Below are 19,934 nucleotides of genomic sequence, written 5' to 3'. Positions count from 1 at the left end.
AAAGTTGTGCCATTCATCTTTTATTGTAAATAGAATATACTTATTGCATTATATGTGAACCAAATACTTGTTACTCGTTTTTACTAAAAAATTGAAAATTAGAGTATTAACAGTACACTTGAATTTGTCCGAAATGGAATTCTACTACCAGTGCCAAAGTCAGTGAAATGTCTTTAAACTCATGATAAACTGACAAGAGTACACTTTTTTTAAACAATAAACGAAAATACAGTAGTTCTATGTGGAAGTCTAATCCTGACTAAAAACACACAAGTCTGTGGGAAGTAATCCAGTATTAATATATATTAATATACATACATATATGTGTTAATATTTCTATACTGGACAAATTCTAGCAGAGCAGCATGGAATACATTTATTAACACGATCTATAGTTTACCTACATAAGAACATAAGAACGGCCGTACTGGGTCAGACCAAAGGACCATCTAGCCCAGTAGCCTGTCTACCGACAGTGGCCAGTACCAGGTGCCCCAGAAAGGGTGGCCCGAAGACAATGATCAAGCGATTTGTCTCCTGCCATCCTTCTCCAGCCTCTGACAAACAGAGGCCAAGGACACCATTTCTATTCCCTGGCTAATAACCTTTTATGGACCTAACCTCCATGAAATTATCTAGCTTCTCTTTATACTCTGTTATAGTCCTAGCCTTCACAGCCTCCTCTGGCAAGGAGTTTCACAGGTTGACTACACGCTGTGTGAAGAAGAACTCTCTTTTATTAGTTTTAAACCTGCTACCCATTAATTTCATTTGGTGTCCTCTAGTTCTTCTATTATGGGAACTAATAAATAACTTTTCTTTATCCGCCTTCTCCACACCACTCATGATTTTATATACCTCTATCATATCCCCCCTCAGTCTCCTCTTTTCTAAACTGAAAAGTCCCAGTTGCTTTAACCTCTCTTCATATGGGACCCGTTCCAAACCCCTAATCATTTTAGTTGCCCTTTTCTGAACCCTTTCCAAGGCCAAAATATCTTTTTTGAGGTGAGGAGATGACATCTGTATACAGTATTCAGGATGTGGGCGTACCATAGTTTTATACAGGGGCGGTAAGATGTTTTGTGTCTTATTTTCTATCCCTCTTTTAATAATTCCTAGCATCCTATTTGCCTTTTTGACCGCCGCTGCACAGAGTGTGGAAGTTTTCAGAGAATTATCCACGATAACTCCAAGATCTCTTTCCTGATTTGTCATAGCCAAATTAGCCCCCATCATACTGTACGTATAGTTGGGGTTATTTTTCCCGATATGCATTACTTTACACTTATCCACATTAAACTTCATTTGCCATTTTGTTGCCCAATCGCTCAGTTTGGTGAGATCTTGTTGGAGTCCCTCACTGTCTGCTTCTGTCTTGACTATCCTAAACAGTTTGGTATCATCTGCAAACTTTACCACCTCACTGTTTACCCCTTTCTCCAGATCATTTATGAATAAATTGAAAAGGATTGGTCCCAGGACTGATACTTGGGGGACACCACTAGTTACCCCTCTCCAATCTGAATATTTACCATTTATTCCTACCCTTTGTTTCCTGTCTTTTAACCAGTTCTCAATCCAAGAAAGGACCTTCCCTCTTATCCCATGACCATGTAATTTACACAAGAGCCTTTGGTGAGGGACCTTGTCAAAGGCTTTCTGAAAATATAAGTATATTATATCTACTGGATCCCCCTTGTCTGCATGTTTGTTAACCCCTTCAAAGAATTGTAATAGATTAGTAAGACATGATTTCCCTTTACAGAAACCATGTTGACTTTTGTCCAACAAATTATGTTCTTCTACATGCCTCCCAATTTTATTCTTTACTATTGTTTCAACTAATTTGCCCGGTACTGAAGTTAGACTTACAAGTCTGTAATTGCCAGGATCGCCTCAAGAGCCCTTTTTAAATATTGGTGTCATGTTGGCTACCTTCCAGTCATTAGGTATGGAAGCCGATTTAAAGGATAGGTTACAAACCATAGATAATAGTTCAGCAATTTCCCATTTGATTTCTTTTAGAACCCTTGCATGAATGCCATCCGGTCCCAGAGGTTTGTTAACATCAAGTTTTTCTATTTGTTCCAAAACCACCTCTAATGATACTTCAATCGGGGACAGTTCCTCAGATTCATCACCCACAAAGGACGGTGCGGATTTGGGAATCTCTCTAACGTCCTCAGCCATGAAGACTGAAGCAAAGAAATCATTTAGTTTCTCCGCAATGGCTTTATCGTCCTTGATTGCTCCTTTTATATCTCGATCGTCTAGGGGACCCACAGGTTTTTTAGCAGGCTTCCTGCTTCTAATGTACTTAAAAAACATTTTGTTATTTCTTTTTTAGTTTTTGGCTAGCTGTTCCTCAAAATCTTCTTGCTTTTCTTATTACATTTTTACACTTGATTTGACAGTGCTTATGTTCCCATTTATCTCACTAGGACTGGACTTCCACTTCTTAAAAGATGCCTTTTTGTCCCTCACTGCTTCTTTTACATGGTGGTTAAGCCACGGTGACTCTTTTTTAGGTCTTTTGCTATGTTTTTTAATTAGGGGTATACATTTAAGTTGGGCCTCTATTATGGTGTCTTTAAAAAGTTTCCATGCAGCTTGTAGGGATTTGGCGCTAGTCATTGTGCCTTTTAATTTCCGTTTAACTAACCGCCTCATTTTTGTGTAATTCCCCTTTTTGAAATTAAATGCTAGAGTGCTGGACTGCTGAGGTGTTTTTCCCACCACAGGAATGTTAAATGTTATTATATTATGGTCACTATTCCCAAGCGGTCCTGTAGCGTGGACTTGATCCTGCACTCCACTCAGGACTAAATCGAGAATTGCCTCTCCCCTTGTGGGTTCCTGTACCAGCTGCTCCAAGAAGCAGTCATTTAAGCCATTGAGAAATTTCATCTCTGCTTCTCTTCCTGAGGTGACATGTATCCAGTTAATATGGGGATAATTAAAGTCCCCCATTATTACAGAGTTCTTTATTTTGGTAGCCTCTCTAATCTCCCTCAGCATTTTAATGTTAGTATCGCTGTCCTGGTCAGGTGGTTGGTAATATATCCCTACTGATCATTTCTTATTATTGGAGCATGGAATTACTATCCATAGCGATTCTATTGAACATGTTGATTCACTTAATATTTTTATTTCATTTGATTCTACATTATCTTTTACATACAGTGCCACTCCGCCACCCACCAGGCCTGCTCTATCCTTTCGATATATTTTATATCCCGGTATGATTGTGTCCCACAGATTTTCCTCATTTCACCAGGTGATGCCTATTATGTCAATCTCCTCCTTTAATACGAGGTACTCTAGTTCACCCATCTTATTAGTCAGACTCCTAGCATCTGTGTAGAAGCACTTTAAAAATTTGCCACTGCTTATTTGTCTGCCCTTCCCTGATGCATTGGATTCCTTTATATGCGGTTGTTTGTCTGCTTTGGACCATGCTTTGTCCTCTCCCCTCCTCTCTTTCTGACTACAGCTTAGAGAATCTCTATCAATGGATTCTCCTCTAAGAGAAGTCTCCATCCAATTTATGTGCATCTCCGCACCAATCGGCTTTCCCCCATCTCTTAGTTTAAAAACCTATAGAACTAAAATTTAAAAGGCAGCTCTTTGACCTAAAAAGTAAAATTCTGGGGTAACATCTGGATTTTGCAAATCTCTACATGTGACGCCAAATCAACATTTCAGAAAATTACTTTATTTACTTTAGTTTTCTGGGTTAAAAAATAATTCCCACAATTAAGTGAGGCAATGGAATTGCTAAAATATAAGCAGGCCAGGATGTGTAGTGGTTGAAGATAATCATATTCCTGTTATTATTTGTTTAAAGAGCTCTTACAATTAGCGAAGTGCTTTACAGAAGACAATCCTGGCCCCAAGGAGATTGCAGTTTAATTTTACAGAATGTCCTCAGTTGTAGCATCAAAGAGTGAAAAACAGACAGGGTTGAAGAGGAAGGAAAAGATAGAGCAAGAATTAAGATGATTGTGTTTCTTCGGTTAATCATGTAAATCTTGATGGAACTGTAGATATCAGAACATAAGACCAGCCATACTGGTCAGACCAAAGGTCCATCTAGCCCAGTATCCTGTCTGCTGACAGTGGCCAATGCCCTAGAGGGAGGGATCACAACAGGTAACCCTCACATGATCCCTCCCGTCACCCACCTCCAGAGAAAACAGTTTGGTATAGAAAACAAGAATGTATAGTTTTCTTCTTGCTGTTATATTGCCTAATTCTCTGGTTCCACAGTTGCTTCTCCTCCATATGGATAGGACAGCCTGAAGGGAGCCCCAAGGGTTCCATCCACAGAAGGAGTAAATGCTGTCTAAATTACACAATATATGGAGCTGTGCCAGTTCTACTTCAAGTGGGCTCTCTGGACCTGTGGAGAATGTACCTATGGCCATACTGAGTCAGACCAAAGCTCCATCTGGCCCAGTTTCCTGTCTTCTGACAATGGCTAGTGCCAAGTGCTCTGGAGGGAATAAACAGAACAGATAATTATCAAGGGATCCATCCTCCTTGTCAGGGCTGGGAATGGGTGATAAACAGAAGCTATGGACACCATCCCTGCCCATCCCAGTTAATAGCCATTGATGGACCTATTCTCCATGAATTTATCTACCTCTTATTTATTTCTTATCTTATCTAGTTTCTTTAGAATGGGGGCAGTATTTTTCCCACTGAGAAATCAGTGGCTGGGAAAGGCAGCCTGAGTTCCAAAGTAGAAGGCGGATGAAAAAATTCAACTAAACTCTCAGAATCCCTCCTTGGAGGGCCAGTTTTTAGTATAACATTTAATAACATGATTTAAAATGTATATATGCGGATTGCAATTTAATAATGAAAATGAAATATAAAGAATAAATATGGGTACAGATCAATAAGGGTTTGTGTCTGCCTTGTGAACAGCAGATAAAATATCGTTTTCTTGCAAGTGTTCACATCTCTCCCATTTTTCAAGCCCTTCAGCTAGAAAAAGCTACATCTGATTTAATAGCCTTTCTTGCAACCAAAAATAAGTGTTCGAGTCTTTAATATAAGAACAATCTAATATAAGAACTTATTTTGAGGGTGGGGGAGATCAAGAAGACATTCTACAGGAAACAGAAGGGAGGGAGGAAAAAATAAAGCTGAAAATAAAGTCAGAACAGTGTACGAGGGACAGGAAGGCAGGTGAAGAGAACAGCAGGAAGTGCAATAAGCATTTAACTTTTAGAAATGAAATAGATATTTTAAATGTCAAAAGGATCATTTAAAATTTGAGACGTGCACTCACTTCTATACAGCCATATAGAGTACAAGTACTTTGAATTAAAATGAGATAGGACTGCAGGAGGCCACTGGAAACAAGAGAAAAAACAAAGACGTGCAAACCTTCAGTAAAAGAGTTACAATTGCTGAGGGCAAATAGTGCCTATTTCATTTTCCTTAGGTTTTTCATCTCTCTCTCTCTCTCCATACATAACATTTTTTTCCTGTGGGATGATAGAGTGACTGTATCCTACTGCCTGCTCTGCCCTCAGCTGCCCTGCCTCCTCCCTCCCTCCCTCTCCGGTGCGATAGGTCGGGAGCCACATGCCCTCCCCCCTTGTGGGGGGGGAGCCCACCCTTTGCACAGGGGGGGACCAGGAACCACTCACCCACCCTCCCCTCCTAGCATGGGGGGGGAGGGAGGGCAGGAGCCGCTCCCTCCCCAACAAGCCACGAGGTAGGGATGTTAAATATCAGTTAATTGAATAGTTGAACAACCTCGTGAATTTTTATCAGTTAGTTGACTATTTCTATAGTCCCCGGGGGCAGGGGCGGCAGTCAGTGCACTCTGGCCTCATTACCGAGGAGCCCCCTGCCACTCCACACTGTTGCCTCTGTATCAGAGGCAGCAGCAGGGGGTGCCACGTGGGAGCTGCTTCACGAGGAGAGAATTTAAAAACCAGCTCCCCTGGTGGACTGGCTACTTGTCGCCCTGTGCTGCTGCCTATGATAAAGAGGCAGCAGTGTGGGGTGTCAGCAGCCCCTGTCTAGGGGATCTGAGCTCCGGGGCCCAGCCTGAGCGGTAACTGAGCTGGTTGCCTGCCTACCCAGCTCCTACTACACTTTAAATGCAGAGCAGCATTAGGGATAGGTCCTGGAGCCGTCACAATCCAGGACTGAGCCAGGCTGCTAGCCAGCCTGCTAAAAAAATACACTGGCAGGAGGAAGGGAGAAATGCATGTAGTCTATAGCATTAACCTATAAGCTTTTGACTAAACTATCACATCCCTACTGTGAGGCCTCCCCCCCCACCCGCACCCTCAGCCCCATTACACACAGCCCCTCAATCAAGACCCTGCACCCCCAGTCAGCTCACACACCCTTGGCCGAGGCCCCGTGCCCCCTAGCCTGCTCCCGCATACCCCCCCCAACCTGAGAACTCATACCCCAAGTCTCCTCACTCCCCACCCTGCCGAGACCTCACACCCCCAGCAACCTCACTCACCACCCTGCCAAGACCCCACACCCTCAGCCTGCTCCTGCTCTCTCCCCTTGGCCAGACACCTACCCCTATCCTGCTCCTGTCCCCTTTCCCCTGGCCATTCACCCTCCCCACAGCCAGACACCTACCCCCAGAGAGAGAGGGGGTTGGCAAGTACAGCGAGCAGGTGGTGCAGCCCTCTAGTTTATTTTTAAATGAAAACATTGTAAAGACAACAGAGGCAAACAATCACTTTACTCCAACCCCACAGGTCCCTCTGCATGCCTTTACAATCCCTGCTACAAATCTGGATGAGACAAATTATTTACGGCTTGTGAAACAGACTTTCAGCCAGCAGACCACAGATATTTTGCAGGCTGAAGCTGCTGTTAGATGAGAATAGCCTCTCAAGAGCCACTTTGCCACTAGAGATCTTTGGCATCTGTGATATTTGAAGTGGACCAGTGGAGTCAATTCCTGAGGGGCTGTGAGGAGCACAGATGTCAGCTTTTCTGATGGAAACCTCTCTTGGTTAACTCTTTGTGGTTTGCCAGATGAAAGTTTTAATCTAACTGACCAAAGGTGATTTGTCAAAGTTCAGATGTGCAGCAGAATGGAAGAGGAAACAATGAGGAGCACAGGGAGAGACGTGTGTGGAAGCTGAAGGACCATCCATCACAAGAAGGATGAATGGGGCAGGCAAGCCCCACAGAGGTAGCCTAAACTCCTCCCTGGCTTTGCAACACGCAGTCATGTTCTTCTAGACCCTCTTCAATATCTTTGAAATGTGGTCACCAGAAATGAACATAGTATTCTAGCAGCAGTCACATCAGTGCCAGGTACAGAGATAGATAACCTCACCACTCCTATTAGAATGTCCTTGTATGGGCATCCAAAGCTCATAGTAGGCCTTTTGACTACAATATCACTGTGGGAGCTCATGTTGAGCTGATTATTCAACCATTAAGGATGTAACAGTGCAGTCAACTAACCGGTTGACTTGTAAGCGGGAGATTATCAGTTAACGCTATTGACTACGTGCAAGACTCCCTGTCTCTCTCCCCAAGTAAATTTTTTAGTGTGCTGGCTGACAGGCAGGCTCAGTCCCAGCTCGTGCCAGAACCCAGCATCAACCCCTGCACTGACTCTTAGTGCTTTTAGTGCAGAGCGCCAGTGGGAGTAGTTGCCAGGTCCCGGAGCAATCCAGGACTGAGCCAGCCTGCCCACAGGCCAGCTCTTAGTGCTTGCACTGCAGAGGTGCAGCGGGGTTGATGCCAGGTCCTGGCATTAAGAATAAATTACATGCTTCTTAACATTCCTACCAACCATACCCCCCAAATCTTTTCCAGAATCACTGCTTCCCAGAACAGGAGTCCTCAGTCCTGTAAGTATAGCCTACCTTTGGTGCTAGATGTATACATTTATATTTAGCTGTGTTCAGACACACACTGTTGGCCTGATTCAAAGATCACTATGTATCAACAATCTGCCCTGTATTATTTAACACTTCCCAATATTTGTGTTATTTGCAAACTCCAAACTTTATCAGGGGTACCCTCCTGGGATCTGGCACAAGCTGGGAACGATTGAGCCAGGCTGCCTGTCCGCCAGCTCCTAAATCACTGTTAGTATACAGCCACAGCGGGGTAGCTGCTGGGATCCAGCGCAAGCCAGGACTGATCCAGGCTCCGGGACAGCCTGCTGAAAAGTTTACTCACAGAGGTATGTGGGAAGGGGTGATTTGGGGAAGAGGGACTGCACCTATCTGGTAGCATTAACCAATAAACATGCGCTTATTGGTTAATCATTTAACTGGCTACACTATTACATCCCTAATGTTAACCAAAACACAAAAACAAAGCATACATCACAAATCAACAGAAATAAGAGAATTTATAATCTATAATACTCTCTTCTCTGTGCCTACCAACATTTATCACTCATGAGCTATGTTACTCTGAATTTAAATTGTAAGTTCTTTTGAGTAGGATCCATGTTTTATATTTGTCTGTAAGGAACCTCTTAACATACAAACATGTTCTCTAATTAATTTTATCCCTTGCTCAACTCTCTATTTTCTGCACTATGCCACAAAAATGTGCTTAATTAGCCTGATTTCTACTGGATGTGAAGATTTATCTGACGATAATTGCTGATGGACACTTTGCAAATAATGCATTCAGACTGACTTCATGTGAGGACAGACTAGAAGTTGGAGAAGTACCCTATGCATTTGCAATTCTCCTTCCCTTTACCCACATACACAGGCCATATCCAATCTGACCACTGTGTCTTCCATAACATTTACATAATACACTCTTTTATATTCATTCCTAAGGCTAAAATTCTTTTTTAGGCTCTCATCTCCTGTTTACTGTCACCTCCTCCTCTATGGGCTTCCCAACTCCTACATTGTCCACTCCTATCCACACAAAATGTGCTGCCAAGATCACCCTCCTAACCTGTTGATAACCATACACTGCTCCCTTTTCCTAAGGCAGCACATTTAAGCTTCTTGCCCTTGTCTTCAGGTTTTCTACATAAGTGTGCCCTCCATACATACATAGCCATCCTTATCACTCTGCATCACCTCCTGTCCTGCCATCACTCATATGTCCATTCTTCAAGACATCTGACAACTATTTCTCCAACTTCTTCCATCCTGTCCCCCGTTTGCAGAATGGCTGCAAACCTATAATATGCAACAGAATTATGCATCTATTTTCAAGTCCTCCATGAAGAACCAATTATGACATGAAGATTTAAAATAAACATTTAACTATTCACTGATACACTACAGCAGCGTTTCCAAAACTATGGGCCGCGACCCGGTACCGGGCCGCGGGAAAAAAAGACTAAGCCTCAGCTGCCTATTTCAAGAACAGGCAGTGCGCGAAGCACCCTTTCCTCCTCCCTTCAGGCTCTGCAGCCTGTGAGGGGGCAGGGCATGCTCCTGCCTGAGGAACATGCTGGACTGATGGCCGCGAGTCTCACAAGTAAGTCTCCTGGCCAGAACCTGCCTCTGCCCCCCAGTCCCTCCTCCCAGCCCAGCCCTATGCCCTGTTACCTCACATAAACCAAACCCTCTGCCCCCTCCTAAGACCATACACCCCCCCAGACCCTGCATCCTAATCCCCTGTGCTAGGTCACAACCCCTTCTGCCCTAAGTCACAACTCAACCCCTGCACCCAATGCCAGGCCCCAGGTGACAGCTGCCTCCTTCACCCAAACACCCTTCCCAGATCTCACAGGCCCTCCTGCAACCCAATCACTTACCAAAGCTCCCTTCTGCGCCCAATCTTCATCCCAGAGCCCGCATCTCTCCATTAATATTATGGAAGTGTGTGGCCCTTGACCTCTTTCGAAAACCCTGGAGTGGCCCCCATATCAGAAATTACTGCCCGCCCCTGCTGAAAACAGATAAACATGAACACATAGCAAAGTCAAAAGGGGATCAGCCAGTTATTTAGCGAAGGCAGAGAGAAAACTAAAATGTATAAATCTGTGCAATGTTGCACCGCTGCAAATAAAAGCTGTTATGCACAATTTGGATTTTTCTTCCATTAAACTCCAAAACATGACAAGCATATATTTGCATGGGCTGTTGGTGCAGCTGAGGCTGGGGAAGGTGGGCCAGAGCCCCACCCCTTTGGCTGAGGCCCAACCCCTCATGGGGCGGGTAAGAGGCAGGGCAGTGCACCAAATGCGCTTATCCAGGGGAGGAGAAGCCACAGTGCCCACGTACATCCCAGCCTCTCCGGAGCACTGGGGAGGGGCAGAGAAGCCAGGCAGCATGCGTACAGCACAGTTCCTAGAGCACTGGGGAGGGGAGAAGGTCGGGCAGAGTGTAGGCGTTCTGGGAGCAGAGCGTTGCAGTCCCCCCCCCCCCACCCAGCATCTCCCCTCCCCCAGTGCTCCAGGAGCAGCGCTGCAGGCATTGGAGAGAGGCAGAGAAGCAGAGCAGCGCTCCAAGCACTCCCCAACCTCCCTAGAGCACGGCGGGAGGGAAGAGAGGTGAGGAGAGTGTGCATGCAGCGCTGCTCCTGGAGCACTGGGGGAGGAGAGTTGGTGGGGGGGGGGGGGTAACGCTCTGCTCCCAGAATGCCTACAGTAGGCATTCTGGGGCAGACTGTGGGCGGGGCCGGGGTGGCAGTTTGGGAAGGCAGAGCCTTCTCCTGCCTAAGCCACCAGATGCCTGTGTATATTTAATCCTTCTGTGACTATGGTCAAGTGTTTTCACCTCTGCGCTGTGTGGAGATATAATACTTACAAAGTGTCCTAACTCATTTAATTAGCTATGTGTCAGGAAAATGTTACCAATCTAAAACTGCACAAGTAGAATACAAACCCAACTGTAGCAATACTTTCATTAAAACAAAAACACAAACTGTTCCTCCCCCATCAGTGCAAAAGCAGCCATCTTGTATCAATGAAGAAATTCTTTCTTGTTTGAATTTCTTGTAGGCCAAGTTAGAACACTAAAGAAGGATCTACAGCAAATTCAACATTTAAAATCCTAATTAGCTACATATACAGACCATGTGGAAAATGGTGCTAAGAAATTTAAATAGAGCTTGTCTTTTCTGAGAAGGTTCTTAGGGCAATAGGAATCTTGATCGTAAGGCACCTACAAAAAGGACCAAAAATTTAACTACTTCATTAATCCAGTCTTGACAAAAACCCAAAGAAAAAGAACATAATGAGAGATCTGGTGCAGGTTTTTAGTTAGTACGAAGATTATTTTTCATTTTGCCAAATTAAAGCTGACAGTCCATTCTTATTGCTTTTTACATTGCTTGAGTTAAAGATTGTGCCTTTGAATTTGTTCATCTGCATTTCATTCTTAATCATAAAAATACCACGAAATATTACGCTTATACACAGGTTGGCTGCAATTTAGCTAATAAATCAGAGTTTAGTCCCGTATAAATACAAATGCTTCACCATCAGTACTTTTCCTAACATCTTGAACGGAAATATCAAACTTCTGGAATTACAAAGCTATAATAAATTCCTTCCTGACTTCACATCTATAGTAATGACTGATCAAAGAGTTACTGAAACCTCTGGTATTTTATAACAAAGATCAGCATTTGTCATGACACAATCTCCTAGACAACTAGGGATGTGAAATCCCATTTAATTGGTTAACCTGATGTTTAACTGGTTAACTGATTAAAGGACAGCCGGCCTGGAGCAGCCCGGGGCCGCAGACAGGCTGCTCCAGTCCAGCCAGATCAGCTCCTGCCTGTGGCACACCCGCCACACACTAGGAATGTTAGCATAGACATGTAAACGATTAACCGATAAGCCTAGGCTTATCAGTTAATTCAAATGACTACATACAATCCCCTATCCTTGTTGCCTCTGTATCAGAGACAACAAGGGGAGGAAGGGGGAATCCATGTGTGCTGGTTCCTGTGGAGCTGCCCTGTCCCATCCTGTCTCCCTCCCTGCCCCCGCTGCCTCCCATAGAGGCAACATTGTGGGGGGCAGGCAAAAGCCAGTGCTTGGGGGTTCAGCTTAAAAGCCAGCTTCCCAGGAGCACTGGATCCTGTGGAGCAACCCCCGCCCCCCACAACTCCATGATGCAGCCTCTGATAGAGAGGGAGCAGCATGGAAGGTGATGGTTTCAAGCCAGTTCCCCATGTGCATCAGCTCCTGTGAAGCCACCTGTTTCCCCCCAACCTTGTTGCTGCCTCTCTATCAGAGGCAGCTGCAGGAGTGGTAGGGGGCAGGCGGGAGCCAGCTTTTAAGGGTAATTATAACTGTGCAAGAGATGCATTTCTCACTGAGAATTATGGAAGAAACATCCATGGGAACCAAGAACTACACCAAACTCACATTCTGCGCCTAAATTCCAGATATACGTCTTTAACCTTGTCTTCCCCAACATAAACACATAGCAGTAGATACCAATTTAGGGGTTTTTTTAATTATCAAAACTTAGAATGTACACAATTCCCCTGCTGAGATGGGGATAAGAGGAAAAAAATGAATCACAAGTGCCAGATGTTAGTCACATTGCTTAATGCAATGCTATATGGCACTAAAATGCTATACAAGAACTTACATGCAATAAAATAGAATTCTACTAGGCCTTAAACTTCAACATTAGATAACAGAAACTTTCTGCTAAAATCTAGTGGCCCATCTGCATACAGACTGAAAGCATGGTGAACATGGTAATCACATTTATTTCATTATTTTCAAATTAACTAATATTTCATATAAAAGTGTGTAAAATAATGACCTGAAAATTACAAAAATAAATAAAAGATTCTAAAAATCGTCAATTGTAATGTGACTTTCCTGTTGAAATTCTAAGGTTTAGAGTTTGACAACGATCTGCAAAATTCAAGTTTGTCCTTATTAAAACTGTATACTTTGTGAAATGGTCAACAGGAGATTTTCTTTTCTTTTAAGGGGCTCAATTTATGGAAGTTTTAAAATTATTCACTTGGCTCTATAAAAATCTGTGAATCTGAAAAAAACTGTCACATAATTTAATCAAAAATATTATAAAATGCATCAAACAGTAATTATTTAACCAGCAACACTTAAAAAAATTTTTGCTTAAAAAGATCACATGTGCTTATTGAGTATAAGAGGGATCAAATGCATAATGTTTATATAAATTTGTCAGTTACCACTGCACTATATCATATCTAGGATGTCTGGTAGCCTGTTGGGACAAATTTGATCAATGCTGTTCTTCTTCTGTTTTCCCAAATCTTCTGCCATTTGGTCTGCTATTGCCTAAAAATGCTCATTGTTGGGTGGTGATGATACAGAAGCAGAAAAGTTCTCTCACCTCCCTTTCCCTCACCTTGTTAATTCACAATTAGCAATTGCCCAGAACTATTCTACCGATAAAAGGGCATTCAATCACTGCATGTTATACAAAATGTTATTCAAAAAGGATCAAAATGTAACAGTTTGTTACAAATATACAACAAAGATTACAAAAAGATACTTCACAGAAGGAGATACAATTCTCAGCTAGACCAATAAAGAGATTCACCTCGTAGCTACCAGGGAAGTATGTTCCGTTACTGTGACGTTAGTCATGAAAAGGGACTATGTTTAACAAAAAGCAGATAGATACGCTTAGAATATTTTAGTTGATACAAGTGCACTATGTGTACTAATACAAATAATAATGTGTCAAGTTAATGATCTGCCAAGCTAACTCTGGTGTCACAATTCTACTACTCAATAATGAATTGTTCTGTCTTGGATCCTAAGACCTTCTTTGTCTGCTAATTCTAACAGCTTTAACTCAAACTATAATGTATGCTGAGCAAAGCTTTTTAAATAACTGTGGGTCAGGCTGACATTGTTTCATACTTGACAAACCAGCAGTTACATTTAACAACCCCCTTACCCCCACCACACACACACACTTCTACTTGTATTCATTTTAATCTACACTAAATTATAAGTACAATATTTTTGATCAGCTGACTTTCCTACTAAAGTTCAGAACACCTTCAATTAGATTAGTGACTATTACTAAAGTGAATACAGTAGAAAATAAGGCAGAGGCTAAATTTAACTGGCCAGTGAGATTGCTACTAAAATGTAATAGCTTTGACAATGTGGATACAATCTCCACACATTCTGTAGCAAGGGTGCGCAATAAGTGGCATGCAAGCCAGACATGGTTCACCAGGGTTAGTCACTGGTGGCCACCAGAAGCTTTATTTACCTGAGTGTCTGCAGGTATAGACGTTCGCAGCTCCCACTGGAACTGCAGCGAATGGGAGCTGCGATCAGCCATACCTGTGGACACTCAGGTAAATAAAGCATCTGGGAGCCCTTTGGCGACTAATCCTGAAGAACTGTGCCTGGCCTGCATGCCTTTCATTGCCCACTCCTGATCTATAGATTACATCTTCCTACTACCAGCTGCAAATCCACTTACCTGTGATGTCATAGTGCTGTATAACAACTAAGAACAGGTGGTCGAAAAAAGGGGAAGGGACAAAGAGAAAGAGGGAGAGATGAAGGTGTGACTTAGTGGGGGTACTTGCTGGGCTGTGGTGACCCCTGCTGTCTGGAGCAAGACCCAGCAGGGAAAGCCTCACTAGGCAGAGGTAATGCCAAACTTGTTGAACCAGTGGCCAGACACCCCCCATGGAGAGGAACAAAGGAAGGTGGATGCTGCCCTGGCTGGGGGGCAGGGCTTGGAGAGGGTTAGTTAGTTCCTATCTGGAAGGCAGGGCATAAGGAGCTGGGGAGGGGGCTGGGACTCCCCTATCTCAAGGGGGGGCACTGAGGCCTCTTAGCCCCAGTTCCTGTAACCAGATTACATCTGTGCTGCGCTGTGCTGGAGGAGCAATAAACCACCCTCAATTCCACTGACTGGTGCAGTCTGTTTGTGCCATTTCGGGGTGCAGGAGACGGGGAACCCCCAACGCGCCGTCACAGAAGGGGCTTCAGGTAAAAGGTCAAACAACCTCCAAAGTCATAGAACTCCAGTAGCAGCAAGTCTATACACAAATGGTATTGTTGGCATGTGAGCTCTTGATGCAACCTCATATACAGTAAAACTCCATTAGTCCGGCATCCAATGCTCCGGGACTCCTGATGGTCTGGCACCATCAAGAACCCCGAAGTGCTGGGGCAGCCGGACAGGCTTCCCCCATTCAGCTGCTGCTGAAACTGACCAGCAGCTGAATCGGGGAAGCCGGGAGCAGAGCAGCTGGGGTGCTGCCTGGTTGGTCTCATAGCGCAGCCCCTTGGGGCTGCGGGACCAACCCGGCAGCACCCCAGCTGCTCTTGGGGACGCCTGGGGCAGAGCAGCTGGAGTGCTGCCGGGTTGGTCCCGCAGCGCCGTCCTTTGGTGCTGCGGGACCAACCCGGCAGCACCCCAGCTGCTTTGCCTCAGGCGTTGGGATTCAGCCGCTGATGAAACTGACCAGCAGCGTCAGTTTCACCAGCAGGCTGAATCTGGACGCCTGGGGCAGAGCAGCTGGAGTGCTGCCGGGTTGGTCCCGCAGCACCAAAGGACGGCGCTGCGGGACCAACCCGGCAGCACTCCAGCTGCTCTGCCCCAGGTGTCCCCAAGAGCAGCTGGGGTGCTGCTGGGTTGGTCCCGCAGCCCCGAGGGGCAGCGCTACTGGACCAACCGGGCAGTACCTCAGCTGCTCTGTCCCAGGCATCCCCAAGAGCAGCTGGAGTGATGCTGGGTTGGTGCCGTAGCGCTGCCCCTTGGCGCTGCGAGACCAACCCGGCAGCACCCCAGCTGCTCTATTGCAGGCATCCCCAATTCAGCTGCTGCTGAAACTGACCAGCAGCAGCTGAATCAGGGATGCCTGGGGCAGAGCCGGACTATCGTAAGGGGGGGCTATGAGGGGTGGGGTGGCATCCCCTCCGACCCCACTCCAGACCCCCTCAGCCCCCCCTTCTGATAGTCCGGCATATCTGATAATCCGGCACCCCCTGGGTCCTAAAGGTGCCGGATTATCGGAAGTTTACTGTATTCACTCATTTCATCCAACTAATGATATCATAGTATGCAAATGATTTTAAAAAGCAGAGGAGAACAGGTAAAAAGGAGGGGGAAGGTCTGATGTCAAATAGCAGCAAGAGGTTAGAGGAGCACCTCTTCCAACATCAGTTCCAAAATCCACAAATGTCATTGTGTAAGTAGGTACCTCAGCCTATTTTAAAAGGAAATATAAAACCTCAGGTTCAAACTTCAGTCCTCCTTTCAGAGGTCATGAAGTAATTTTTGTTTTCAGAAACGGGTCCTGGTACAATGAAGTTTGAGAACCCTTGCTCTAACTTCTGAACTAATTGAGGCACAGATTCTTCAAAGAATAGCCTCATTCACTACTAAACCATCCTGAGCACTGAATGTAACAGGTAACCTTTCAGAAAAATAGTATGTGATCCTCTAGTTAAAGATGCACCATTATGCATATGGCTCAAAGAGGCCAGAACATTGGTTTCATGGACCCTTAATTGCAGCATACCCTAATTTTTGAGCGCTTGGCTTTACTGCCTTACCATTAATTTAACATAGGGAGGAGATATGTAATTTTCAATCTTAACCACCACCACCTCCAAAGCAAACACACATTCCATCATCTGGAATCTATCCTTATTCCCACAATGATTATCAGCAGTGTTGGGAACTCAAGAACTTTAATACAGACCTCAACAATTTGACTAAGGAAGAAAATGTTAAAGGATAATAGCTTTACTACTATATGCATCAGTTCCTAAAAGATGACAAACACCTTACCAGTGGGTTTCAAAGCTATTTGCTAGACAGATTAATGTTGGAACCTAGGAATTCTATTCTATTCCAGGGTTCTACTGGATACAAACCCTTCTGTTGATGCTGTTCCCCCAGCATGTTCCCTTCTGGGTCTGCCCCTTACTTAGCATTTTCTCATCACCCTCTCCCCTTATCAGCTCCCTGGCCCTGTTCCCTTCCTCCCTCTAAAACAAGCTGCTTCCTCACAGCCTGCACACCAGCAAGAGTTTTCTAATACTTGTGAGAGTCTTCTAATACTCAGTTCTGGAGCCCAGAATCTCAGCAACCCTCTGGCACATGGGAGGAGCCACTGCAAGGAAAGTTCTCAGTTTCAACAGCCTTGGTTGGAACATGTGTAAGGCAGAAATAATCTTTTAAGAATTTAGTTGCCAAACACGCCCCTGAACACGTGCCAGATTTTTCAAAGGTTTATCCTTCTGCTAAATGTGTGTGGATCTTCACAGTGATGACAAAATACCGCTTTCTGACTCTAGGGCAACAACTCTGTCAAATTTCAAGTCCCTGCTCCAAAGCATGGTGGCACTAGAGCAGTGATGAGCATCCTAGGCTGCATAAGTAAACCTCCTTCATCTCCCTCGCTGCAAGACTGTCGTAACCAAGATGGTCTCCTGGGATAGGGTAGTTTTGCTAACTGCACTTGCATACCAGAATTTTTGGTGTGTACTGACAGAACCGTAGCAGCACCTAGATTGGATGCAGAGGATGGAGAGGAAGTGTGGGATGGGAAAGAACTGAAACTGGCACAGGGAACCAGGGAGGGAGGAACACTGAGATTGGATGAGAGGAAAAGACAGAACCCAGTGGCTGCAACTTGGAGACAGATTGAGACAGAGGTTGCTTCGCAGCAGCCTCCCTTACCCCCAGTCTCCCACTGCTGTCTCTTATAGAGGAAGCAGCAAGGGGGGCAGGCAGCTCCTCCTTCCCTCTCCCCCTGGCTGCTGCTGCTGATACAGTCAGCAAGTGGGGGGGAGGAATGTGTGCAGTTGACAAGATTAACCGATAAGCATAGTCTTATCGGTTAATTGTATAGTTGATTACACGTTGATATTCCTAATACAGAACAATCTTATTTTCATAATGCTTTATGCTATTCAATATTCGGCAGCTTCTTCTCCTCGTGTGGGGTCCCAGCTCCCCGCTGGAATCTCCTTCAAACAGGGACTGCTGGATCTGGCACAAGCTGGGACTAAGCAAGCTTGGCTCGCGCTGGGTCCGGGACCTACGCCTTCTGCGGCTCTGCAGTTTAACTGTAGTAGGAGCCAGGCTGCTTCCTGCCTGCCTGGCTCTTACTACATTTAAACTGCAGAGCTGCAGCAGAGGTAGCTCCTGGACTCGGTGTGGAGAGCCAGGACTGGGTGGGTAAAGACACTGTATCTGAAGCGAGGGGGTATTTTTCTCTTCATTAGAAATCCTAAACTCTTCCTGTAAATTACAAGCTTGCTAGATTTAATTAAAAACAACAAACAAAAGAATTTGGAGAGGTAACATATTTCTACTTTTGGCACCACATTACAGAAAAACAGGAAATGAATCTACACGCAATAATAAACCTTGAAAAGTTGAAACACACCATGGAAGTGCTTGGTCCTACCATGAAATTATTGGGGGAGAGCAGGAAGGGTTGCTTATGTTTTTATTTTTGTCTGTATAAACTGCCATCATAAACTGCCATCTCAAACTGCACACATTTTGATGAATATCAAAATGATCTATGGGAGTGGTCAAGAATAGTACTGGGTGATATGATCAAATCCATAGCTGGAAATATGTGTTGCTTCTCAGAGCAAAGTGATCGGTTTCCTATTTCTCTCTCATTGTAACAAAACAAAAAAAACCCTATTGTACCCTAATTCTGCAACTTAATTTTTTTTACTGATAGTACATATCTTTCACTCCTAAGCAAATTACCATGTACTGCACTAATTTATAAATGATTTTTTTACGGTCTGAAATTCTGTTTAGTAATTATCTTCCAGCCACTCTGACCAGATACAAAACATCTAGTGATGTCTATAAATTCACAAACGTTATTGAAATATTGGAATTACTTTTTAAATTTTAATAGCAACTCTGGTACTATTGTTCAGAGAAATTATTTTCAAGAACCCATTTTGGGGGCATTTAAATCTTTCTGGAAAAACACCACTAAAATATTTATGTTTATTCTAAATATTGTAAGAAACTTGTTTGGTAAAGCATGTTCAGCCATTTGAGTTATCAGGCGTGTGAAAAGGAAGACTATTTTATACTTTAAGAAGCCTTGGCTTAGATCTCTTTATATGCTAAAATCTGCATCTGAAGTTAAGTGTATATAAAAAAAAGTCTTCAGTGAGGAATCTGTGTTCTGAGATTTAAAAAGGCCGGTTGAGAAAGTTAAACTGAATATGTAACATTATGGCTCGAATTTTCAGTGCGCAAAAAGTAAAAAATCTGATGCTATCGCTCCCCCCAGAAACCATTACTTGGCCCTCTCCTAAATTCCTGAAATATTGTATATATACTAGAGGGTTAAATTCCAACTGCAGTGGGAATCCTATTTTAATGTGATGACTTTTGTACATGTAATACCGAATGTAATGTCACATTAAAATATGAGTTTTATACCTGTGGCATAAGATTCCATTTCTCATCTGCTTTTTATCTCCTTTCATGCCTATACAATACTGTGAAGATATAATCCATTAAACTGATTGACCAGGTACATCACAAGCAGTGCAAGTCTGCTTACACTAAACATATGAAATAAACGTGTTTTAGCCTTGAATACATTATTAAGAGTTGCTTGTTTTCCAGGAAGGCGTATACCCAACCAAGGCTATGCTTTAGCCTAAACTCCACTCCACTCCTATTCTCTGGGTAGTGAGAGACAGGGGGATGAAGTTGTTCTATTACTGTCGCACCATTGCTCCCTCAGTATTAGCATTCTAACGTAAGTGTCAAACCAGGGCCGGCTCGAGCCATTCCTGCACCCCGGGCAGCAGGTGTGCGACGCATGCGCGGCTCCGCCCTCAGGCACATGGCGCATGCGCAACCCCACCCCCCGGCGCACCTTACACCTGCAATCGGGCACGCGGTGCCGGACTGCAGCTCTAAGGCGCACCGTGCGGCCCCCGGCCCTGGGAGCACCACGCCTGATGGCAGCTCTAAGGGGCGCCAAGCGACCCC

General features: G+C 44.3%; 1 protein-coding gene across 4 annotated transcripts in view; it reads right to left on the bottom strand.

Moving 5' to 3' along the window:
* Positions 1-19,934, bottom strand: part of RNF19A (ring finger protein 19A, RBR E3 ubiquitin protein ligase) — a 118,940-nt gene that overhangs the window by 73,141 nt on the left and 25,865 nt on the right. The gene's annotated exons all lie outside the window — the stretch shown is intronic.

This window comes from Pelodiscus sinensis, chromosome 2, assembly GCF_049634645.1.
Source record: "Pelodiscus sinensis isolate JC-2024 chromosome 2, ASM4963464v1, whole genome shotgun sequence".
NCBI classification, from domain to species: domain Eukaryota; kingdom Metazoa; phylum Chordata; order Testudines; family Trionychidae; genus Pelodiscus; species Pelodiscus sinensis.
Note: the sequence above shows the minus strand (reverse complement) of the source record. Positions and strands in the feature narration are given on the sequence as shown.